The 26,609-nt window shown below is 41.4% G+C and overlaps 1 protein-coding gene across 1 annotated transcript in view; it reads right to left on the minus strand.

Moving 5' to 3' along the window:
- Positions 1-26,609, minus strand: part of TENM4 (teneurin transmembrane protein 4) — a 2,219,108-nt gene that overhangs the window by 938,376 nt on the left and 1,254,123 nt on the right. The window contains exon 6 of the mRNA XM_074955672.1: positions 9,283-9,372. The gene's annotated coding sequence lies outside the window, so the exon portion shown is untranslated. The remainder of the gene's footprint in view (positions 1-9,282; positions 9,373-26,609) is intronic.

The raw sequence follows: 26,609 nt of genomic DNA on the forward strand, positions 1-26,609 counted from the left end.
GTCACAACGGAGATAAGTGGAGGAACGCAAACTTGAGATTTAGGATTTGTCTACAGGCAAAAGGTAATCCGGAATCGGTGACTGTTTCATGAAATGGGAAGTTCTCATAAGAATGGAAACTTGTGCTGTTCCCAGAAGAAATTAAGACCAGCCTTTTCGTTGAAAGTTTACCAGTTACTCACTTTTTGCTGCCTTTCTGACCACGTTAAGGAAGTTTCAGAGTAACAGCCGTGTTAGTCTGTATTCGTAAAAAGAAAAAAGAAAAGGAGTACTTGTGGCACGTTAGTCTCTAAGGTGCCACAAGTACTCCTTTTCTTTTTTCTTGTTAAGGAAGTTGTTCTCCCAAAATTGCAAAATCTTTTCTAATAAATGCCAGTTATTAGTGAAGTCTTTTATGCTGGAAGAATTGGTCACAATTCCGTAAATATGTTTAAGTTGAGTTTTGTGCTTACAGCTGATTTAACCACACTGTTATATATACAGAAAAACAACGTATCTCCCCAAAATTACCAATACTGACTCTTTGAGTACATAATGAATTTTATGAAAATTTACAAGTAAATCAAATAATTAGTTAAGGACTTAAAAATAATTTTAAAATGATTCTTAAGAAATTTAGCACCTGGTGTTAGACTTTTTTTTCTGTCATCCCTAAAGAAGAGTTGGCATTATTCCATTCTTATAATCAAACTCTCCGTATCATTAACACTCAGTCATTTTTTGTGCAGTGGCTACATTTAAAAAATTGTGTTAGGAATAATGGTATTTTGGCTATTATTCTACCCCCTTCAGAACAGACTGACAAATGATGTTCATTTGAAGAGAAATCAATGGAGAACTGCCTTCCTTTCAAAATGGTTGCCACCCCCTCTTGTTGTCAATGGGACTTTGGCCACAGATACTCTCCTTAATAATAGTAATAATGGCCACTGCCAAACTAAGTTGTATTTGGGGATGATGGTGGTGCTTTGCACTGTCAAGGTCACCCAAACATCCTTACCTCTGTCCTCTAGTGAAACCATGAGGAGGGGAAAAAATTTTAAAAATCAATGTAATCTAATCTGGGACTACAATTTTTATATGCTAATAATAATAATAATTGGGTGATTACTGCATGGCCTCACTCCTGGGTGGAATTAAAGTTGTCTGAGTGCCTTTACTGTGCATTTCCATACCTGAGTATATTTGGATTTCTTCTCATTTTAACTTTAACAGTTGTGTAATGAACCTGCTGACTCATTGCTAACTGCTCTGTTAGCCCTGAGTTCAGCTTCCAGCCACTAGAGGGCTCCATAATTCCTCTAGCAGAGGAAAGGGAGCCCCAGGCTGAGGTTGGCGGGGGGGGGGGGGGGGAAGAAACTGGCTGTGGAGGGATCTAGAGGCTGCATGTGCTCAGGAGCTGGCTATGGAGGGAAGGGTGGATAATAGGCAGGCTGAGATATAAATCTGGAGGTCCTGAGAGCTGGATGGAAACAACCCCTGTTTCTGTCAGAAAGCCAGTGGTAGCTGCAGCAGAAAGACATGGTGCTACAGACTGCAGGCACAAAGACAATAGGATGGGTTTACATTACAATTCTGCTACTTTGATACTCCTAGACTGGTTTGGGAACTAGTGGTTTGGGGTTTGCTTTGGTTATAACCACTGAAGAAAATGTGCCTAGGGAGTCTGTCCCTTGTATTTCTAGCAACATTAGCAACGGAATCTTCTGTTACTTGTTGTGTGTACGTGTCCTGGGGAATCCACTGAGGACTAGAGCCTAAGAACACCTAGAACATTTGCCTCCAAACTTGTGTCACATCTAGCATGCAGAACAACTAAATGAATTGTTTATAGTGAATAATTTATTTCAGCAGTTTAGCCTCTTTTTCTGTGGCTGGATGGACAGAAATCAGCTTATGATCATCTCAATTGTATTTATTATTTAAAGATATTCCTCAAAAGTATTGGCAGATAACTCTGTCTCAATTGTTTGTGATCAATTTATTGTGAGGGTCTGAAATGAGAGCTGTGCTGCCTAATTTTGATTGGATACACATTGATCACATGCTATGATTGTCATTCCATGATTGGATGAGCATAATTCATAGAATCAGGTTGCCTTTGTAAATACTTGTGTTATGGGTTCAAAATTCTGTTCCTGCAAATATTCTCCAATATTTGCTTTAAATCCATCATTTCCATAAACATCCCTTCCAGTGATCCTGGTGACTAGGCATTCATGGAAGTCAAACACAGAATTGGCGTGAGCAAAAAAAGTGATTCCTCCTACCATCTTCCCCCAAGCCAGTATTTTCAGGAAGTGTTTTGGAGGTATTTACCCAGCTTTGGTGTTCAGAGTAGGGGACAATGGCGTCTTCCCTCTTCAGGGAACAAACCCTGTCAAGGAGCTATGCGGTGACAAATCGAAGATATGAGAGTTGGTGGAAGGTGCAGCATGAGTGATGTAGGAGAGTACCAGTCTCCTTGCCATCTCCACCATAAACTTGTTATGTGACAGACATCAAGTCACTTAACCTTTATACATCTCAAATTTCCCCATGTGGGAAAAAGTAGCACTTTTCTATTCCATAGGGGTGTTGGGTGGTTCAAAGCTTAATTAATGTTTGTAAAGTATTGCAAGATACTTGGATAAAAGATGCTATAAAACTTTGAACTATTATTGATTGTTTCATGCTCCCTGGTAGATTTTAAGTCCCATAGCTGCTTGAATCATGGATCTCTATTAAACAAAGACTGCTAATGCCACTGAATTTTGCAGTTGTTGGCTTTTTAAATTGAGAAACAAGTGTCCAGTGAGGAGCCATATGTATTTATGAACTAACCCAGGATCCAAGCTCAGATCTTCAGAGTTCTGAAGCGATAAACCATGAAGCCACTCTACTGCTAACCCACCTACCTACCCTCAGCACACACGCACCCCTTGCTTTCGGGTTGTTTCAGAACCACTCTATTTAAATAATATGTACATTTCCCAGATAAATTAGGTCTAGTGGATTGCATGACATTTTCTCCTCTTCTTCCCCATTTTGTGAAGAGTATCTGTTTGTGGCGTGTGTAAGAGGTCACTCTGGATTTTGGTTCTAGTGAGAAAGCTTGGTCAAAGGTACAGTTTTTGCAGCATACCCTGAAAGTGCCTGGACTCTTAATGAATACAATTCCCTTCTGGAAGTTTGTTCCACAACTGAACCTGTTTGCCCAAGAACACTATCTCCACCTCTCACATACTTCATCCAGGGCTTTGCGAACAGCATGGTCCCAAAGGATCCATTAATGGGAAGACCAGGAACAAGGCTTTGAGCTGACAGCGAACAGGGTTGGGAGCTAGAGCACAAGGAGTGATATGCCCATTTACTGGATAAGGGGCTGAGACTGTTGTACAGGGATGGGAATGAAGTTATCTACAGATGGTATTGCGTTATATCACTAAATTTCAATAGCAATTTTTACATGGAAATTTTTACAGATGCATCTGAAGTGGCACAGATATCTTCTGCAATCAAGCTTGGATGCAAAAAGAGATGGCTGTAATACAAAGAGAACAATCCCATTCATAATAATTTGTGTCCTATTATTTGACTAATAGGATATGCAAGCCAGCAAAGCACATGGTTTCAGCCCTGTGATTTTTGGTTCAGTCTTACATTTCTGAAGCGCCACTGCAGGTGCAATGCATCAAATGAAATTGGTTTTATTAGGTAATGCAATAGTGTCCGTCATTTGATGCCACAGGTTCACAGTGCTACATCATTTTCTTTGAAGTACCATTTGGATTAATCAGTTGCTATTGATTCAGACACTGATTGTCTCAGATTAGCTCAACACATTTTTTTAATCATCTGAAATATAGACATTTGCAATTCGTGTTAGTGTCCGTAAGCCAGTGGACTAACTCACGAGGCCATGCACTGAAGAACACACTCCAGCCACAGGATCCCAGTCCCTCCTTTCTTCAGGGCTTCAGTTTAGTTCTCCAGAGCCAGTCCAATATATCAAACTTCTCCTTTCCCCCTGACTTCTGCAAGATCCTGTTGACACCTTACAGAATTACACTCCTCAGGCCAGCTACCTCGGAGCAAAAAGGCTTGCCTTGACTCCCACAGGATTACACTCTGCAGGCCATCTGCCTGAGAGTCACATATAAATTGGGTCCTTTACCCTGGCCCATAGATTCCTGCAGGAGTCTTCCTACTCGTTGTGGCTCTCAACTGACCTACTTGCTTCTCTAATATATGAGGACCAGGTGGTCTTCAAGCTGTCACCAGATCCTTGGACTCACAGCTTCAGCAGATCAGGGGCTAGGGCCTATTCCCCTTCAAGGGCCAGCTATCCTGTGACAATATCCAAAACGTAGATCTGAATATACATTTATATTTGAAAAGGATGACGACACTGGACCATTCATTCAATCATAATTTCAGACTGAACAGTATTTCTGTATGTGTAATGCAACTCAATACACGCTAAGCCATGCTGCATAGATTTTACATTGAAATAGACAAAAGTTCAATTTTCTCCTTGTTGCATTAAGGCTCTTTGATGTGCTGGATTTATTTCTTTAAATGTGAAACCGGTAGAGGCAGAAGCCTCAAAAGCATTCCCTTGAAAAGGCAGCTAAAACCATGTTGCTGCTCAGTTCTAAACCTTGTGGCAATACCAATTGCTCTCTTTATCTGCCTCAAGCCAGGCACTTACTCAATTTAGATGCACTGTCATGCTGAAAGATTCAGCAGGCACATTCCTTGTTATTTTTAACTGGTGCCTGTCACTACACAGTCATCTTTCCTCCCCATTCCCCCCTCTAGCTAAACAGTACTTTATCACCTGGCGTTTAATGTAAATCCACAGGAAGGAGGAGACCACTCTACTGTTTACCAGTCTCAAGGATGCACAATGACAAAGTCAGCAAGAACTATTAAGCCTGATATAACCAAATGCACTTGTATGCAAGGGAACTGTGGAAAGTAAAATTCTAAACAATTAAAGCGTACAAGCTCAGCATTTCCACAGGTGGTTCTGAACAATTGAAGGAGACCATTAATCAGCAGGTAGCACAGTTCTACAAAACCATTTCAGAAAAACAGTGGATGATGATTAATGTAACTTTTCTGGAGTAAAACTGCATTTTTAAACATTCACGGAGGCGGACTACATCTTTTCCTCCAGCAAAAGCAAGATTAATCACTTTCCCCTTGACCTGGGGTCTGCTACAAAATAGGACCTAGTTTGTAGTACTCAAACAAGAGTTGGCAGGAGCCTTCAGCCTCTGCCCTAGTTTGTGTTTAACTCTTTTATTTATTTAAAATGCTCCAGATGCAGCCTGAATTTCTTTGACCAACATTTATTATTGTTTGACCTGCATTAAAATGGGAATGTGCAAAAGTACTTTGATCAATGGATTTAATCGTGAAAGGCCATCTGCTGTGGCTCACCATGGCTTCTGCAGAAAGCCTTTGTACTTTTAAGTCCACTCTCGCTAACCATGTGTATTGCTTAAGAAAATGTTTTGTGCAGGGAAATTTGCATTTTATTCCCATCCCCAACAACTACCCTGTCATAAATATAAAGGGAAGGGTAAACACCTTTAAATCCCTCCTAGCCAGAGGAAAAACCCTTTCACCTGTAAAGGGTTAAGAAGCTAGGATAACCTCGCTGGCACCTGACCAAAATGACCAATGAGGAGATAAGATACTTTCAAAGCTGGAGGGGGGGAAACAAAGGTTCTCTCTGTCAGTGTGTTGCTTTTGCCGGGACCAGAGCAGGAATGCAGGTCAGAACTCCTGTAAAGGGTTAATAAACAATCTAGTTAGATATGCGTTAGATTCTGTTTTGTTTAAATGGCTGATAAAATCAGTTGTGCTGAATGGAATGTATATTCCTGTTTTTGTGTCTTTTTGTAACTTAAGGTTTTGCCTCGAGGGATTCTCTACGTGTTGAGTCTGATTACCCTGTAAGGTATTTACCATCCTGATTTTACAGAGGTGATTCTTTTACTTTTTCTTCAATTAAAATTCTTCTTTTAAGAACCTGATTGCTTTTTCATTGTTCTTAAGATCCAAGGGTTTAGGTCTGTGTTCACCTATGCAAATTGGTGAGGATTTTTATTACGCCTTCCCCAGGAAAGGGGGTGTAGGGTTTGGGAGGATTTTGGAGGGAAAGATGTTTCCAAGCGGGCTCTTTCCCTGTTATATATTTGTTAGACGCTTGGTGGTGGCAGCAATAAAGTCCAAGGGCAAAAGGTAAAATATAGTTTGTACCTTGGGGAACTTTTAACCTAAGCTGGTAAAAGTAAGCTTAGGGGGTTTTTCATGCAGGTCCCCACATCTGTGCCCTAGAGTTCAGAGTGGGGAAGGAACCTTGACATACCCCGACATACATTTCCAGTTATCAGCCAAAACACCAAAACGATAAACGTTTAGCCCCATCTTGCATATGGCATTACAAAGCAGTGCCAGTGCATTAGGTAATAGTATCAATTCTGTTCTGTATGGACAATATTCCAAGATAATTTCTAATGACTACACAGGAAAGCAAAGGTAATGGAACACTATCAAGAAGTTTCGTTCCAAAATTTCGGCAGATTATCGATATAGGTGTGACAACGTTTTACTAGTCATGCAAGTAAGGCCTGTTATATAAATAATAATTCAAATGTGCAGAGCACTGCATAAATATTAATCAATCATTAGAAATACTCTGCTAGTGAGGTAGGCAAGCATTATTTTCTGCTGTAGGGAAGGAGATAATGAATCCAAACATCTGGAAGCTGGGTTGCTCCTCACTGTAATCAAGAGGCAGCATGATTGAAAGGGCAAGACATTGGCATGGGACTCAGGAGACTTTAGCAAGTCATAGGCTGAGCTGGAAATGGAACTGTGTCACTTAGGGCAGGTCACTTCACAGCCGTGGCTGTTTCAGCTCTCACCCTCTATCTTTGTCTATTTAGGCTGTAAGCTGTCCAGGGCAGGCTCGATCACTATGTATACATACAGCAAGAAGGGGCCCTAATCTCAGATGGTGGCCCCACTAGCTAGACATCATAATATAATAATAATAATTAAATCTGACAGCCCCATCATTTGCTTAAGAAAACTTTCATCCGTAGAGGCGGCTTTTTGAGTGATCTTTGTGAATGGAAGTTGAAAGAATTCTGTAAGAATCACAATTTTGTATCCAAGAGTATTTTAGGCAGTAGTGCCGCGGCCTTGGGTGTTAGGTCCTTAAGCACGTAACTCCTCGATCTCAGTCCCAAGGCCCCTCAGGAAAGCAGGGGAGTGCTGTCTCTTTTGCTTCGTACCCAGGATATGTGATACAAAGGAACCACCACGTTAAGGTGGGATTCAAATGACTACACACACACACACACACACACACACACACACACACACACACACACAAAACATGCAAGGCCTAGTTACATATTGTTACCCCTTTTTGATCTGAGCAATTAGCCAAAATTCAGGCTCCTGCAGGTTGTTACAGTTGGAGGAGAAACTGATAATGGAGACAGGTATCTTGGATGCAATCCTGTTTATTTACAAAGACTGTAAAAAATCCTGTTTCCCTGAATGCAGCAGGAGACAGTTCTTTGCTCCCATCTCCAAACCCCTTCCTACACAGCACTTGGCTCAAGAGTGCTCTCTCTCTCTCTCTCTCCTTTTTCACAGTGCTTGTTCACTCTGTATCAGGTGCTTCTTTCTCTCAGCTTCTCTGCCTTTCTATGTCCCTTTCACAGACACACAAACCATCACAAAACAATAGCCAGCAAGACATCTCCACCCACATGTGTCTGTGCTTTGAGTGAAAGCTGATCGCCGCCCTGCTTTCTGGTTCCATAAAGGAGCTTAACTGTTTCTTACATTTATCCCAAATCAAGGGTGGCTGTTATGCCCACCAGTTTCAATGAGGTTTAACCCAAGCCATAGCTCCAAAACTGCTGCTTCTCTGGCAGGCAAGGCCTGCACTATCCTATGCCTTGCTGCTTCTCCACTGAGCCTTTCCTACCTTTCTGTCTCTCCCCCCGGCTCTGGGCTTCCCAGCCACACCGTGCGCTGCATCCCTCCCTTCCCCCAGGGAGCAACTGCATACTATTTCCCTATGGCCCCTTGCTGCTCTCAGCTTCTGGGCTTTATACAGGCCCCTCTTGTTCCTGTCCAGCTGAGTCTCATCTCTAATCAATCCCTGCTCCCGGGTTCCTCCTCCAGGTGCAGCCTGAGCAGTTAATTGGCCTACCTAGCCACCTTAACCCCTTTAGGTCTTGTATGGAATGGACACTCCCCCACAGCCCTCTTTCATGTGCAATGCACAGCTCTGTGCTTCGTGGGTCAGACAGGCAGAGTCCCTGATTTGAGGAGCTTGTGATCTAGCTTTTATTCATAGCATGTGCAGCAAACAATAGGGGCATGGATGAGGAACGGCAGGGCGACATGAGCCTAGGCAGTGACTCAGCAAGTGAACTAAAAGTTACATCTTAAATTATTTCACTTTCTGTGGGTTTCTTGGAAGGGGTGCTTTCTTTGCACATTTAATGAGTTTTTAGTAGCTTTTTATTAGCTGACAGATGAGCTCACTGGTTACGTGAAGGAAAAGGAGGATCCCAATTCGCACATTTGTTGGATTCATTTGCAGAAACACAATCCCACCCACCCCCCATGCACACACACACACTTCACTGATAGAGAAACTGAAGAAGAGAAGCAACATGACTTGTTCAAGGACACATTGTAAGCCAGTTACCATAACCCTATAACCAACCATTCCTTTAGATTTTGATACTTCTTGACAGTGTCCCTTTAAACACATTAAGATCTCTGTATAGCATTGCTCAGACAGAAATAAAAGCTACACTGGAATTTATAGACCTAGAAACTTTCTTAGTATCAACTTAACTGTCAATATAATACTTACAATAAACTCAATGCACCAAGTACACTCCAAAAAACAAAACAAAGAAAGATTTCTTACTCATGCACAAATATAGGTGGAACTCAGTGCCATGGATTCTGAATAAGGGACCAACAGTAGATAAAACACTGTCTATATAACCCCACGATGCACCGTGAAATAAAATGGCTTACTTGCAAAGTGAAAACATTATCTTTCAAGAGATGGCATAAATGAAATTTGCTGACATTAAAGTTCTTCAGGCAAACAGAGGATGCGAGAGATTCAGAATAGCCTTTGATTTTAAGAAACAGTTAATTGACCAGATTCTGATTGCAAACCCCTTCACACAGTTCAAGATTCAAAACTGAAAAACAAAAAGAATAAAGCAACCTGCTTACCAGTTCAGTTGTTTGCTGAGTAGACACGCCATTCAATATTTGCAAACCACTAACTCCTAGTGATTTCATATGCTATCACCCAGACGAGTCCTATATAGAAAGAGAAAAAACAACAACCCATAATGTCCCAAAGCAGCATTTATGAATAAGGGCCACAACTCCAATATTAGTGTAAAATTACATATTTAAAATATTTTAAAGACATAAGAATACCCAAAAATTGGATCTACAAGGAAAATTGAGCAGCTATTGTTTTCTAGTCTCTTTATAACTGCAGAGAATAATTGGAGCAAATCAGCATATTTAATGAGATTGTGATCTTTATACTGCACTGGAGCCAGAACCAAGAAAGTTAACTGTGCAGTTTTATGATTTTTTAAAAAGGGACACTGAATAATAGGTTCAGAAAGACAAGAAATCCTGCAAAAACAGAAGTGTCCGTCCATCTGCCCCCTCCTCTCCACAAACACTAGAAAACATCAGCAACATTGCTGGAAAATCTTAGCACAAACCCACGGGGCACCAAGCAAAACAGATTTGAAACAAGAAGTCTAGTTTCACCGTCTGAGTGAATTGCAGAAAACCCAACAAATATGTAAGTGATGAAAGATAAAATGTAAACATGTATTTTGGTTACATCCTGCAATCTGATCCATTGCACTGGGTGCAGAACCCCACTGACTTCAGCGGGACACGTGTTGGTGAAAGGGTTCAGGTATATGAATCTGTGAATATATGAAACAGTGTGCCATCCCATGCACCACCTTGTGGCCAGGTGTGGCACTGCAGGAACACCATGTCTTAATTTCCCCAATTGGGTTGTCAATTTCAGCAAGGCTTTTATGCTTTGAACAGGGCCCCCTTCTGAGTATCTTGTTTATTAGCAGAAAATTCAACAGAAACACAAGAAAGCCCTTCACTCAGGCATCTTGGCAGGAAAGAAGAATCAATCTAAGTTTCAGTGCCACATCCAGGCCCTTTGCCCACTGTGAGGCACTCTCAGACCTCGATTCCTTCCTGGAACGAGAGTCTGTGTAGAGCCTGCCTGCTGACTAGCGCTTTCACAAGCAGCATGGAGCTCCTCACAGGCTGGGCCTCCCAGGGCCTTCTGTTGCTACCTGGCATTCCCGCCCTACGCCACTTTCCCTGGGAACTCCTCTCTCTAAGAGCACCCCTTCCAACTGAGCTCTGGTATCCTTATGTCAGGTCAGGTGCTCCTCAGCCAATTATCTGCCAGATACCTAGGCAATTAATTACTTGAGATGGACTGGCTGCTCATGTCATTCAAAAGGAAGAAAGAAGGCACATGGTGGTTGTGTTAGGTGTGGCAGGGCCCGCGTTTAGCTATAGATTTTATATCAGCAGCATTCATTAGCAGGACACATAAAGCACTGCTTTGAGAGAGAACATACGTAGTGTACACATGCTCTGTAAATGTCAGTATCTTACAAGTGCCGTCGTGTAGAATATTATTTGAGAGCATAACTGTATGCACTTTTCTGAACTTTGCAAATACATGTAGGTAGGTAATCTCATAAGGTATAGGATGCTTGCTCAGATACAGCCCAATCTATCTGCTGAAGACCATCCCAGTTTCAATCTATTTTCAATGGCCATAGAAGAATCTTCAGCCTAAGAGCTGTTTAAGATTTTTTCTACCCCCCGACAGACACTAGTGATGAGCACTATTATGCATAGAGGAAGCAGATGGTCAAAATAAACAGCACTGAGCCTCAAGAGACTGCATGGCACCATCACTAATGGAGAGACAAGGTGGGTGAGGTAATATCTGTTATTGGACCAACTTCTGGTGATGAGAGAGACAAGCTTTCGAGCCACGCAGAGCTCTCCTTCAGAAGAGCTGTGTAAGGTCAAAAGCTTGTCTCTCTCACCATCAGAAGTTGGTTCAATAAAAGCGTAACCCCCTGCGTGCTTACTCAGAGTGATGCTCTGTCCCCCTCTAGTAGCTGCTAGGCTCCCTTCAGAATGATGAGCCTGCTACAGCCTTGGCCACCACTAGACGGGGACCGAGTGCCACTCCGAGAAAGTAGAGGGTTACAAAAGATATTACCTCACTGACCTTGTCTTTCTAATATCCTGGGATTCATATGGCTATAACACTGCATACCATCACTAATGGCAGACCTAGTTCCATGGTTGGGGACAGGAATATGTATCCTCCACCTCTTGCCTGAACAGTGCATAGGAGTTATTGCAGCCCTAAGACTGGCACATGTTCCTTGACTTGCCCAGTCCCAGCAGTACAAGAAAGGAGGGAGCAAAATCCTGGAAGCAGTGGCGCATGGGAGGCAGTGAGCTCAGACGTATTCTAATTAGGTTCTTACAACATGCCCATTGCCATGATATTTGAGCACCTCCATGTCCCAATTCCCAAATAGCTTGACAACTCCCAGCTAATGGGTTTTCATTCTCTGCATTGTAAGCCATAGGCAAATGACACACACAGCCTTCCAGACACACACTTGCTGAATGGGGCCCATAGGGCAATATGAAGAAAAGCTGGATACTAGAGATTAGAGTCAACCTATTCATTAAGGTAACTGGTATTGCCATCAGGAGTCAATTAGGCTAAAGGTTTTCACAGACTAGTCACAGCAGGTAGAAATCTGAAAAAAGGGCTGGAATCAAAAGCCAGGATCTGAATGCTTCCACATTTGGGGGTGGGGGGGTGGAGAGGGCGGATAAAATCTGAACAAACATGCTCCAAATTTTCCTAGTTGGACTAGGAACTAAAAGGACTATATCTAGGACTAAAACCTAAATACCAGATCTAAATACTCCCAACCTTTGTTATTGGGTGATACAGCTTCAACATCCAGTTGCCGAATAATAACTACAAAGATTAAGGAGTCACCTGTCTGGGGTGTGGAATAGCAGAATGAACTAAGTCATTGCCTGTGTGAAGATATGCATTCAAGTGTGTCTGCAAGATTTTTCTCTCTTCTCCCTTGTACGTTGAAGGTAAATTGCAGGACACAGATGTATGTGACTTCTCTGTTAACAGATTAGCTTTCCTAACAATGTCTTTTAATGCAGCTGGTTTTTTTTTCCATTGCAATGAAGATACTATATTTCTGAATCTAATTTAAGTGGTTTTCCTTCAAATTTCCACAAATCCAGGCATTTAACAAGACTGATTCATATATTTTGAATTTTTTTTTTGTTAAAAATTAAGCATACACATGCTGTGAACATTGTGAGATGCCACTTGTTTTTAACCTGACTTGTAAAAACCGTGTAACACATTGCATGGAGCACTAGAGGCTATTGTGCTTTGATATGTCATCCTGAATGTTTTTTATTTAGGATAAAGTGTTCCTGCTAATGTTTCCACTGTTGCTGGAGGGTTTCCTCTCTTTAGATTGCGCTTTTCTAGTCGGTCTAATGGCTCTATTCCAAATAGTTTACCGTTGCATGAATTACTTTTTGTCCTTCACAGACCTTGCATAGGTGCATGCATTTTGGTGACAAACTTCAAAGCATTTGGATCTTCGATTCAGATAAGCAAGTGTCAAAACGCTGAAATATTTATCTGAGCCTTTAGAATGCCCTGGAGTTGCAAATCTGAGTTGCATATCTCGAAAAATGAGGTTCTTTTATAAGATTTGAAGCACTCCTGACTTCCAGTTTAGCCAGAAATAGCTCTGTTCTCAAACTACTCCCGCATTTCTGGGCTCAGCAAGAACCAGGAATTGAAGACGCATGAAAATATAGTACTGAATGTAGTGCAGTGGCCCCTACAAGCCCTGAATGGGAATCAGAGACCCACCGTCCTCTGTGTGTGTGTGTGTGTGTGTGTGTGTGTGTGTGTGTGTGTGTGTGTGTGTGTGTGTGTGTGTGTGTGTGTATATATACACACACGCTACAGAGCAACTGCCCATGACCTCCAAAGGCTTTCAATCTCTGTTGATACTTTTGTAAAACAGACACAATGGCCTCAAGTGCTAGGCACCCTTAATAATTACAGTAGAACCTCAGACTTAGGAACACCTAAGGAACGGAGGCTGTACTGTATTTACTTTTTTTGGGGGGCGGGGGGTGCCTCTGCTGCTGCCTCATTGCATATTTCCAGTTCCAAATGAGGGGTGTGGTTGAGTGGTCAGCTTGTAACTCTGGTGTTCGTAACTCTGAGGTTCTACTGTATATAAAGACACAACCCACCAAGGATAAAATCAGCAGCAACCTTCCATTTACAGCAATAACCAGAAAAGGAAAGCTATCTCACCTTCCCTAAATACTGCATCTCAGACTCCCTACCCCGCCCCCCAGCAAAGACGACGGGATTTCCAGCATGCCTTGAAGGGCAAACAAAATCCAGGCATTTCAGACCAAGGGAAGGAAGCAAGTTGTGCCTTCAGGGAGGAAACCCTACCAGCAGCTTCTTCCTTTTAGCGAGATTAAGACTTAACCCTATACAAGTGAATGGGAGTTTTGTCATGGTCTTCCATAGCAGAAGCAACATTACAAAATGTGGAGCTTGATATGGAGAAAATATGAGATTATTTCTTTTGTTGTGAATTCTCAGTGATTGTGAAAGGCGCTGGATTGAAGTCCTCCCTCCACAGCGCAGATATTGCCATAAGACTGTTTCTCAACCCTGAGGTGCTGGAGCAGGGGGAAGGATAACTCCTACCTCCTATGGTCTCACTGCTGAGACTACCAATGAAGTCCCAATTACAGTGGTCATTTTGTGACATGGTTCCCTTGGCCACTAGAAACTGGACTCAACCTACCTGGAGTTAGTCCAGTATACGGGGCAACTCTATGAATGTTTTGCTGAATCAAATGTGCATCCAGCTGTGTGCCACCATTGTTTGGGGTGGTCCCCATTCTATCCCCCACATCTTTCCTTTGTCTCTTCCCAAGATAACTTATTGCAGATGTCCTCAAATCCTGACCACACAGCATGCCCCTCTTCCGGGGGTGGTTCTTTAGATTGGCTGTTGAAACAACAATTCAAAATATAGCTCAGCTTAAGCTTTCTCTGAAGTGTGCTATTCCTAGGAATTTCCTCCAGGGCCTCTCGTCCCTAGACTCTAGTTCCACCTGTGCTAAGAGCCACTCCCACCTATTATTTGTATTATGGTAGTGCCTAGAGACCTCAACCAAGAGCAGGCCCCCCTCATACTAAGTATTGTGCATACACAGTTTGAGGAAAGTCCCTGCCTGAGAGAACTTATAGGCTAAATAAAAACACAACAAAGGGTAGTAGGGGAAACTGAGGCACAGAGTGGGGATGTGACTTGCTTAAGGTAGGTCAGTGGCAGAGACAGAAAAGAAACCAGGTGTCCCGATTCCCAAACCAGCAGACTATCTACTGAAACATGTTATTTTATATCTAGGATGGGGTTAACAAGCTGCATCTGCTGGACAAAGTCAACATTTCCATGAAGAGCTCCAGTACCTACTACTTGGTCACAAATCCTTGTGGCAGCTAATTAGAGCATGACAGTTAAAATTAAAAAAGTCTAAACAACAGCTGAACAATACAAACTGAGAGGCCAATGCCCTGGAATAAGCTGAAAATATCCCCTTTGCATTTAGAAAGCTAAGCTAGTATAGAAGTGAACGATGATGGAGTTACGGCAGATAACTGATAAATCAGGTCTGCTTGGAGAAGATGTCAGTACTCATTTTCCTTCCCGTAACCTTTAAATAAAAATAAGTGACATCCTGACTCGCACCAGAATCCCTAATGAAACTGAAAGGCTGTGGAAATAATTACATGGCAAATCAAGGTGTATATATATATAGATCGCTCTCCGGTGCCTTCTCGCTTACGCACCTAACTTCTCCTATCCATTTTGTTATTAAATCAGACACAGAAGGGGAAAAGAAAAATAGGTACATTCAAATCCTAACACCTCAGACTTAGGACAAAAGCAGGTAGCATGAGATTCAAGGATGAAAATCTGGCCCTCATTTTCTTCTCATCTCCGTTTTGCAACAGTCTCATCTATTCAAATGATTCCTGAGTTATACTGGCACAAGAACAGGTTTCAGAGCAGCAGCCGTGTTAGTCTGTGTCCGCAAAAGGAAAAGGAGGACTTGTGGCACCTTAGAGACTAACCAATTTATTTGGGCATAACCTTTCGTGAGCTACAGCTCACTTCATCGGATGCATTCAGTGGAAAATACAGTGGGGAGATTTATATATTATTTATATAAATATAGATATAGTGGGGAGATTTATACACAATCTATATTTATATAAATATATATATAAATCTCCCCACTATATTTTCCACTGAATGCATCCGATGAAGTGAGCTGTAGCTCACGAAAGCTCATGCTCAAATAAATTGGTTAGTCTCTAAGGTGCCACAAGTACTTCTTTTCTGCTGGCACAAGAGAATCAGGCCAACTGACTCCTCAAAGTGGTCAGATTTTCTGCAGGTGAAAATAGGTGTAGCCCCTTTGGATTCATAGGAGTTTCACTTTTTTACATCAGCAGAGACACATTGTTTCTAGGCATTCCAGCAATCACGGTGTAAGATCAGCTGCTGTCTAAAGACACTCTACAGTGACTGTTACACACAGATCGATGATATCTCTCACAATGTGACATTTGATGATGAGTTGGTGGCCTCCGTCCAGTTCCTAGTGAGCAAACACCTACTGCCCACCCACCATCAGGATAACTACCTCCTTGTTGTCAAAGTCAGGAGTGGTCTTCACTGCACTATTAGTTCAAGTTAACTCTCATTCGAGCTAGGCTGTCATAATGCAGAACAACACTTGAGTTGCACAGAGCGATAGCCTGTAGCTGGGGGAGGGGGATATAAGGGGACATCGCCCCACCAGGAATTCTTCTGCCTCCTCTGTAGAAATGGGATGTGTTCCAGTTTTTTAATTGGCGTTTCCTCAGATTAGTGATTGTAGTCCTAAAGCCACAGAGTAGGTGTCCCAATTCTAGTAGCCTGGAGAGAAGGGGATTTTCGTGTCCATCTTTGAACTAAGCATGTTTATTGCTGCTATAATAAAAATTGAGTAAGCCTGGTAAGAAAATGTCTGCAGAGAGGGCCTGCAGACAACTCCACATAGCAGGAAGTCACCAGACAAACCCTGAAAAGTCAAGAGATGTAGTTGTTTAAGCACTCAAAAGGAGTCAAAAATGTCACTAAACAAAATGTCCAGAGAATTTATATACACATACACACACACACACACACATACACACACACACACACACACACACAGAGGCAAGTATAGTCACAAAATCATTCACAAGCAGCTCAATAGTGTTAATAAAATCCATTCCATGTTTTTCTTACTACAGTCTGTTGGACACCAAGTCACTATTACGTCTCAACTGAGCATGTCCTCGGAAGGAATCGCATTCTAAGCACATTGCCAGGGTGTGCATACAAATGACAAGGAAAACAAAAGGCCTTATCAGCTTTAACAGAAATGGTACTCACAACCCTGTTGGCAGTCAATCGAGGAGTTCCCCTTGACACAGCAGTAGTGCCACAGTCCCCTAGTCATTCTATCTAAGGCTTCTTCTGGGTTCTAGAGGGGCATTCCAGTTCTAGTCAGCCCATCCACGCTCTCGCGTATGCTCCAAAAGGAGCTTTCCCCTCTCCATTCAAACTGAACTCTCTCATCTCTTCTCTCCCTTCCGAACAGGTAGGCAGGGTCTAGTCTAGTCTAGGGTCTAGTGTCTAGTCACAGACACTCCAGCATAGAAGCCCACTTTGCCACTTTGTATACTTTGTAAGCCTCCCTGCAGACTGGGAGCTGATATGGTTTCTATCCAATCTGGATTTTGCAATTGGAAAAATGTACTCTCTCAAGTCAAAGGTTTAATGAAATGTGAAAACTGCTTAGTCCACTTGAATGCAATGGCTGACTGGACTGCAGCAAGGAACAGAAAAGTTACAGGTAATTTATTTTGCTATTTCTAAACTTCTGGAACAATCAGCGTCCAGACACCCTAAAGGGAGACCCGGGGGCTGAATCCCAAAGAATATTCAATTGAATCAACTGGTTGTGTACAATATTACTGTGTATAAATATATGTCAAGTAAGGTCTCTTATGAAAGCTTGTAATGTTCTCAACCTGATGGCTATTATGGGAAATGTACAGAAACTGTGGTTATGAATTTATGTGTATAAAACTGTGCCCATAATTTGTGCTGCAACATTCAGCTCTACCTCACTACAGGGAGGTGAAAATCATACAGGGAGGGGCCACTTCCCCAGCCAGAGGAGACTAGTTCCAAGTACTCAGCACTGTACAACCTGGAAAAGACAATGGCAGACCATTAAAATTAATGGGGAGAAAACACTGAAATAACTTGAAACTGAAAAGAAAGTGTAGCTGTGGGAAACTAAGGAAGGAATTTTCCCCACCGTCAATAACCATGAGTTAACATGCTGAGAGAGAGAGAGAGAGAGAGAGAGAAACCCTTTAAAAACAGGCTCTTCAGCTCCTCTAAGAATCCCTTGTGAGAAAAAGCTACAAAACTTCATGTGGTAGATCCAGCATAGAAAAAAAATTATGAATTTTATTATAAGTTTATTATTTTGCTCAATAACATTACTGAATTACGAATTTGATTATGATGTTTTATCATAACTTAATTTTTCAGGTGCCACAACTGCTGCTTTGGTGTCATTCTTACAAATGAAAGAAACAGGTACTGTTTAAAAACCTTGCAAAAATTATTCAGTTTGCTCTAAGAGGAAGAGATCAAGATGATATAAACTTCAAGGACAGATCATACTCTGGATGATCCATTGGGAATTTTCATCAACCTACTTAAGTTTACTGCAGAACAAGATTCAAAATTCAAGGACACTCTGAAAACCATTCTGAAAAATGCAAAGTACACTTCTGCTGAAATTCAGAATGAAATAAATTGATATTATGAAGATGAGTTTGAAAGATATTATTGAAGATACTCAGAAAAATGGTGATGTAATGTCACATTTCAGGCAAAAGAACTTGACAAGGGATGCTATGAATGTACAAAGTTTGTCCACTGTTTTACACTACTTTGTTGATGGCAAAGCCAACAAGGGACTTAGTGGTGTAGCCCAACTGAATGACCTCACTTCTGAAGATATTACACAACAAATTTTGAAAGACCTCCACAAACTGGGTCTTGACCTCAGAATACCTTATGTTCTTGCTTTGATGTTACCAAAGTTATGTCAGGGTGCAAAGGAGGTGTATAAATGCATTTACAACAGAAATTAAACAACAAATGCCTTACACACACACTATGTGAATCACCAGTTACATCTAGTGGGTACTCATGTGTGAGAAGAACTCAGCAGTGGCAACTATGTTCTCAAATTGTAAGTCGATACATTTTTTTTTTGCAGGCATGAAGTGAGTGCTGTACAAAAGCCAGCACCTGCAAAGACTCATAGAAACAAGATGGACTGGTCACCTGAAAACCTGGAAAATCATCCTCAATTTGGAAGAGTTTCAGAGTATTCTGTCAAACTTTGTGAATGTATATGGCAATCTATCAATTGAAACAAGATCTGTTGGAAGTTACAGAATCATCCAAAATCTTGTTCTTAGCTGAGGTTATGAGAATGACTTTCAAAGGTTTTGCTCCTGTGAACAATTACCTTCAAACAGAACTAATGCATCTTGCTAAAAGAGTTGAATTGATTATTGTTGCCTCTGAAGAACTTCAGCAAAGAAAGATGTTTGAAGATTTTTTCCTGCAGAGACTTCATCCAAGTACCCCGTTTTGAAAGATGCATGCAATGAAGTATCAACATTAATATGTGCCATCAAAAAAGCCAAGCTATTGCCACCAAAATATCAAGATTCAATAATCACTGAGCACTTACCAGGATTCCAAAGTGTAAGTGAGCATCTGTGGTCCAAACTTATCATGAATTAATTGATGAAACCAGTGGTGAATTGCAAAGCAGATTTGCTGAGAACTCCTCCAAGTTATGTAAAAGCTTGTCAGCAATCTATTCCACCAGCAATCCAGACTTCTTGAAACTGGAATCAGTGTGTACTTTGATTGACTTGCTTGGATTAGATATTCAGAAGGTGAAAGCTGAAATGGTTGTATTTAAACCACTGATAGATAAGAGAAATTGCAAAGAATTTGAAGACTTTCTAGGTACTGCCAAGGAATTAACGGAGGCTTTCCCATGTATTTTTGAAATGCCTATAGTGGTCTTGTTGTTTGGAGCATCAATGGGAGCTTGTGAGAATTCCTTTTCTTATTTGAAAATAATTTTATCACATCAGAGGATAAGCATGATCCATAAAAGAAAGAGAAACCTAATTCTCCCATCTAGGGTGACCAGACAGCAAATGTGAAAAATCGGGATGGGGGTGGGAGGTAATAGAAGTCTATATAAGAAAAAAACCCAAAAATCGGGACTGTCCCTATAAAATCGGGACATCTGGTCACCCTACTCCCATCATATAAAAGTGATTTGACTTCAGAACTGAACCTGGATATCTTTATGGAGAAATTCAGGTGCCATTATCCAAGAAGACTTGAGCGCTAGTTTCATGAATTGGCTTTATGTTACACTACACTTTCATGTTAAGATCGATACTTTTATGTTTCTGAATCTGAATTTGTTGAATATTTGTTATACTGAACAACCACATGTCTTATTTCTTCTTATTTCATAAAAAGCAAATAAAAAGGCGTCTGATGGAGACTGCATGTTTCACTGAGTACCTGAGTTTCTGAAGGCTTGCACAACTGCCCGTCTTCTCTTGCAGTCAGTCTGTCCCTCTTCCTGTGTTGATGTCCTAGCTACAGGACTATGACTGGATCAGCAGCACTGGGTAGTTGAGTCCCCACTGCATTACTAGCATGAGCATCAGCAGTACTCAAACTTCAACCCAGCCCCTGACAGATGAGCTAGCTCAATGTTAAGGCACCATTTAACTTGAGCTAGAGAGCTGTGTTTGAGAATGGGAGTCAGTTTAGGGGCAACACTTAGGTTATATCTTGATTTAACACTGCAGTCAAGACCAGCTCTCAGAAGCAGCCAAGGAATAAATGGCCATGAAGACTGAGCCATGCTCTCATAAAATGTTTACTTGCAGTTATTTAGCCACTAGATGTCTGTGTATTGCACACAATTCCCCGGTAAACAAGAAACAAAGCCTGGGGAAACTGTTAGTCTGTTGTTGTAGCTGTTTAATTTAATAAAGACCTCCTTCTTAAGGAAGACTATGATTCCATGCAGGCATAATACATCCCTAGAAGTCTTCTTGCCTGATCAATAGCATGATGGTTATGGCACTCACTTGGGATGTGGGAGAATAGGAGACCAGGGTCTTCAACCTGGGTTTCCCACATCCCGGGTGAGTGCCCCGACCACTAGGCTGCTCTGGGGTATCTGTTATGCTCACATTTTGACCAGAAATTCCATCCTAGACCATGAAAAAAAAATTCCTGATTAAAGTTTGGCCTAAACTAGTATGGTCCCATGAAAAATTTCAGTTTCAACAAATAGACATTTTCCAATGAAATACTGTTTTGTCAAACAATTCCCAAGAAGCACTACCCAAAACCTCAAGAGGAACCCAGGTTGAATCAGCAAGAACTCCTCACTCAGCTTCTGTTGAAGGGCAGCTCCTCTCCCTCCAAAGTGAACCATAATGTAAAATCCACTATTAGGCACATGCTATTTCAAGCCAGACTGGAAGCGAGAAGCATCAGAAGTCCTGCATTAAAAAGGGTATTACAATGAGATTTCCAATTCCATTTTGCTGATTAGATACAAAACATCCAACCTGTCAAGGTGCTCATCCAATGTGAACCTCACCTCCAAACTTTGCGGTTCTCCCACCACTGTTTATAAATCCCCTGATAACTGGAAATGTTCATAATGATGCTAATACTAAACATGTGAAGATGTAAATAATGATAGAAAGTTTCCAGTGTGGAGAAGGCACATTATTGATAGACGTAACTAGTAAGGAGTTTACAGTTACGTAATAAGTTACCTCAAATCCACCCATATTCTTATAGTTGTGTTGGTCCCAAGATATTAGAAAAACAAGGTGGGTGAGTGTGACATCTCCCAGAGTGCAATCTGAACTGCTGGACTTGCATCCCATTAGCTCCCCAGCTTCGGATGCTTTTTACACAGCTTTGCTGAAGAACAGCAGCCCCTCCAGGCTCTGCTCACTCAGAGCCACCAGCAAGCAAAGTTACTCCCAGCTGAATACACGAATGCTATTCCCAGCCATGCATGCTCCTCAGAAATGTGTGTCTTATACTGGGCAGGACCTTTCTGGACAGTATAAGCTCACAGAGAGTCTGTCATTCCAACAATGGGTAATGAATATGCACCAGACGTGTTGACCGAAGTAGAGATTCCCAAGCGCTTCAACCAAAACACACTGGTTTAGATAAAACAATAAAACAAGTTTATTAACTAAAGAAAGATAGATTTAAGTGATTACAAATATAGATGCCTATGAGTCAGGACTGGTTACAAAAGAAATAAAAGGGTAAACATGGAAGCTAATTCCTAAACTTTTCCAAGGCTAATAGGCTTAAAAGCAAAAGGTTTGTCTCACCATGAGCTGCAAGACATTTCACAGGCTGTGTCCCTTTCCAGCCTGGGACCACTCCCCAACTTTGTTCAATTATTTGAGAGTTGTTGTCATACGCTGAGAGATGGAAGGAGGATGGGGTGGCTAGGGATATTCCCCCCCTTTTATACCCCCAACAAATTTCTTGTTTACAACTTCCACCCCCTCTCCTGCGGGAGAATGTCTGATTAAGCCAGCAATGGCTTTTTAGCACTTTTCTGACACGCTAGGGTGTCTGTCTCTGAGACATTGGTTTGTGGGCATTACCCAGAACTACACCATGTTCCAGTAACAATCATATAGCAAAATCTGATAATTTGACATGCAGTGTTGTCACACACATTTCAACAAGCAACACCCTGATCACTGACATTGCTGCAGCCTGGAGAAGGCTGCAGGCCCAGCTGACGGCAATTACACATATATGGTGGGGGCTTGTGAGCACCTGGGTGACAATCACTGGGTTAACAAGGTAATTGGGGGAGAATATAAGGACAGGAAACAGGAAGCAAAGATAGCTTAGGAGGGAGCTCAAGAAGATTTCAGAAGGAAGCTCAGAGGGTGAGTCTAGGCTGGGGAGTGAGGGCTGCAGGGAAGTCTGTCCTTGCTATTAGCCTCTGTTATTTGATATAAGAGGGAAATAAATACACACCTAGATAAACACAAGATAAACAGCCTAGAGTGTCTTCATGATTGTGGAACCACCTGAACTGGCCAGTGATGGAAACATCCTGTGACAGCAGGATGATAATATTCAGAAGATTATGAGTTTTCAAAGGATACTTCAAGGCATAATTTGTACAAAATATACCATAAACTTTAAAAAGCGAGGAAGAGGGGGTACAGAGTGTCAAAGTGAGATAATATCTCTTTGTGAAAGAGGCAAGCTTTTGAGCTACACAGAACTTCTTGAAACTTGTTTCATACACCACAGAAGTTGGTCCAGTAAAAGAGATTACCTCACCCACCCTGTCTCTCACAGAGTTTAAGGCCAGAAGGGACCATCATGCTTATCTATTCTAATCTGATCTCCTGCACATTGCAGGCCACAGAACCTCATCCACCCTCTCCTATAATAGACCCATAACCTCTGGTTGAGTTACTGAAGTCCTCAAATCATGATTTAAAACTTCAAGTTACAGAAAATCTACCATTTACTCTGGTTTGAGCAACCAAGTTACCTGTGACCCATAATGCAGAGGAAGGCAACCTCCTCACAGGGTCTCTGCAAATCTGACCTGGGGGAAAATTCCTTCCTGACCCCACAAATATGGCCATCAATGAAACCCTGAGCACATTGGCAAGACCAACCAGCCAAACTCCTGGGGAAGAATTCTCTGTAGTAACTCAGAACCCTCCCCATCTAGTGTCCTATTTTTGGCTATTGGGGATTTTTGCTACTAGCAGTTGCAGATGGGCTAGGCACCATTGTAGGCAGTCTCATCATACTGTCCCCTCCATAAACTTAACGAGCTCACTCTTGAAGCCAGGTAGAATTTTTACACCCCTCTGCTCCCCATGCTCCCCTTGGAAAGCTGTTCCAGAACTTCACTCCTCTGATAGTTAAGAAACCTTCATCTAATTTCACGCCTAAACTTGCTGATAGCCAGTTTATATCCATTTGTTCCTGTGTCAATACTGGTGCTTAACTTAAATAACTCTTCCCCCTCCCTGGTATTTATCTCTTTGATGTATTTATAGAGAGCAGTCATATCTTCCCTAGGTCTTCTTTTGGTTAGGCTAAACTAGCAAAGCTCCTTGTGTTTCCTCTCATAAGGTAGGTTTTCCATTCCTTGGGTCATCCTAATAGCCCTTCTCTGCACCTGTTCCAGTTTGAATTCATCTTTCTTAAACATTGGAAACTAGAATTGCACACAGTATTTCAGATGAGGAACTCCATTAGTAACCTCCTTCCAGTCTGACAGTTCACCTCTCAGTATGAACTGTTGTAGCCTGCCCTTTAACCAGTTCCTTATCTACCTTTAAATTAAGGTCAGACCAAAGGTTCATCTAGCCCAGTATCTTGTCTTCCAACAGTGGCCAATGCCAGGTGCCCCAGAAGGAATGAACAGAACAGGTAATCATCAAGTCATCCATCCCCTGTCACCCAGATGGCAAACAGAGGTTAGGGTCACCATCCCTGCCCATCCTGGCTAATAGCCATTGATGGGCCTATCCTCCATGAATTCATCTAGTTCTTTTTTGAACCCTATTATAGTCTTGTCCTTCACAACATCTTCTTACATTAGACCGACTGTATTTCCTTTGTCTAAAAAAGGAAACAAAACACCAGTTATTTTCTCAAAAGAAAGAGATCAGGTTGGTCTGGCATGATCTACCTTTTGTAAAACCATGTTGTATTTTATCCCAATTATTGTTTACCACAATGTCCTTAACTATTTTCTCTTTCAAAATTTGTTCCAAGACCTTGCATACAATTGTGGTCAAACTAACAGGCTTGTAGTTTTCTGGATCACTTTTTTCTCCTTTCTTAAAAATAGATACTATATTAGTAATTCTCCAGTCATAGTCATTCTCCATGTTTACGGGTTCATTAAAAATCATTGCTATTGGGCTTTCCAATTCATGTGCCAGTTCCTTTAATATTCTTGGATGGAGATTATACAGCCCCCCGATTTGGTCCCATTAAGCTGTTTGCGTTTGACTTCCACCTCGGATGTGGCAATTTCTACTTCTATATCCTCATTTCCTTAGCCACCCTGCCACTACCCCAAAGCTCCTCATTACTCTTATTAAAAACTGAGGCAAAGTATTCATTTAGGTGTTGGGCCAGGCCTAGATAATCTTTAATGTCTATCCCATCCTCAGTGGTCCCATTTCTTCTTTCCTAGTTTTCTTTTTATTTATATGCCTATAGAACCTTTTACTAGTGCTTTTAATTTATTTTGCAAAGTCCAACTCTGCTTGGCTTTTGGCAGTTCTGACTTTCCCTCCACACCTTTTGACCTTCAAGAGGTAGTTTTCCTTGCCGATCCTCCCATCTTCCATTCTTTGTTGGCTTTCTGCTTTTTCTTAATAACTTGTTTGAGATGCTTGTTCATCCAGTTTGGCCTGCAACCCTCCTTCCCTACAGACTTTTTCCCCTTGCTTGAGATGTAGGCTTCAGATACTTTAAGTCAAAGTTGCAGTACTTACCAATATTAAATCTAAAATGACATCCCCTCTTGTTGGTTTGGTGAACATTTGGTGATGCTCAAATAAACATCAGAAAGAGAAAGCCAGATCATTGCTGATAAGAGTCAGCAGAAAGAACTGGGTTCTTTAGTGATGAAGGTTGTAAATCCCACTGTAAGAATAGAAGCCAGCTAGAATAAGTCGAGGCTAACGTGTTTAGTCAAAATTGTTCCCTTTCTAGGGAAGTGTATCAATAACATCGTAATCAGAGCACTCCAAAAGGATTTCACTGCTTTCTTTCAAGCCTATCCACCTGGGAATGGAAGGGACACCAGTATCACATTTTTGGTTCATCATTTAATCCTGGAGATGAACAAAGGTCAATTTTCTATGCTGATCGTTACTATTTATTCAGCAGCTTCTAACACAGGTGACTATGAAGTGATATGGACTCCTCTGCAGGACATGAAAAGACAGGATTAAAGACATGTCGGGTTGTATAGGCAATTGAAACCCCCCCCCCCCCAATTAAAATAAAGACCGGAACACGCACTTCTCCTGCTTGTGCTCTCCAGTAACATAGGAAGATTTCTTTGGGGCATTCTGAAGAGATAACAGACAAAACTAATAGCTGACCTGTATGCTTTGAGAGTCTTGCCTGAACCTGATTGAGAACTACATGTTAAAAGGAAAAAAAAAACCCAACCCAAAAGCTAATTGCTAGATGACATTTCACTGGACCATGATATAATTTTGAAATGGGTCTAAACTGTGATGCTGAAATTATGATAAAACTCTCTGAATTTGGATGTGTTTGAATTTGGGGTTCCAGTCTGGACCATTAAATAGAGAAGCAGCAGCTATTCAGTTCAGAATTTCTAATTTTGTGTTCGTTCCCTGGGTTCGGCCCTTGGGTTCCATGCTGGATGTGCACGCAGGTCAGAGGATGTGTTTTGAATGCCACAGTCTCAGGTTGTGCTGCAACAATGAGGTAATAGAATCGTGATACTCACGTTATTCTTATTCATAAGTGACAACCCTGCTGGAAGTTTGAAATATTTTATTATAAAGTCAAGGGTCACCTCTCCTCTCAGGCTAAGTGGGATTAAATTACATTTGTTTATCGATATCCAAATATTCACAATGTATTCCCCTTATGCAAGCATTTTTGCAATCCTCCTTTAGGTTTGTTGATTAGGTCATTAGCTACCTAACAGTCAGGGCTGGCTCTAGGTTTTTTGCCGCCCCAAGCAAAAACATTTTTGGCCGCCCTCTTCCCCCCCCCCACCTTTTTTTTTTTGGCTTTTACACATGTTTGCACTTCACAATGTTTTTGTTTTGTTTTGTTTTTGACTGTTTAAAATAAAAAAAATGAAAACAGAGAATTTGTAGTTAGTGAAATAAAACAATTTCCTACCAGTGTACTCATTTTATTTTAACAAAATCACAATTACAAACAATTTGGGTTCAACTATACACTGTAATGAAAAACATTAGTGTCTTCCACCCAGTTTCTCATAAATTAAAATAATTTATATGAACTGAATTTTTCTGGTTTTTATACTTGCATAGTCTTTTAATAATTCAGTGAAATCTAAATTTTTTGCAATGGTACTTTCAA

This window comes from Natator depressus, chromosome 1 (assembly GCF_965152275.1).
Source record: "Natator depressus isolate rNatDep1 chromosome 1, rNatDep2.hap1, whole genome shotgun sequence".
NCBI classification, from domain to species: Eukaryota; Metazoa; Chordata; order Testudines; family Cheloniidae; genus Natator; species Natator depressus.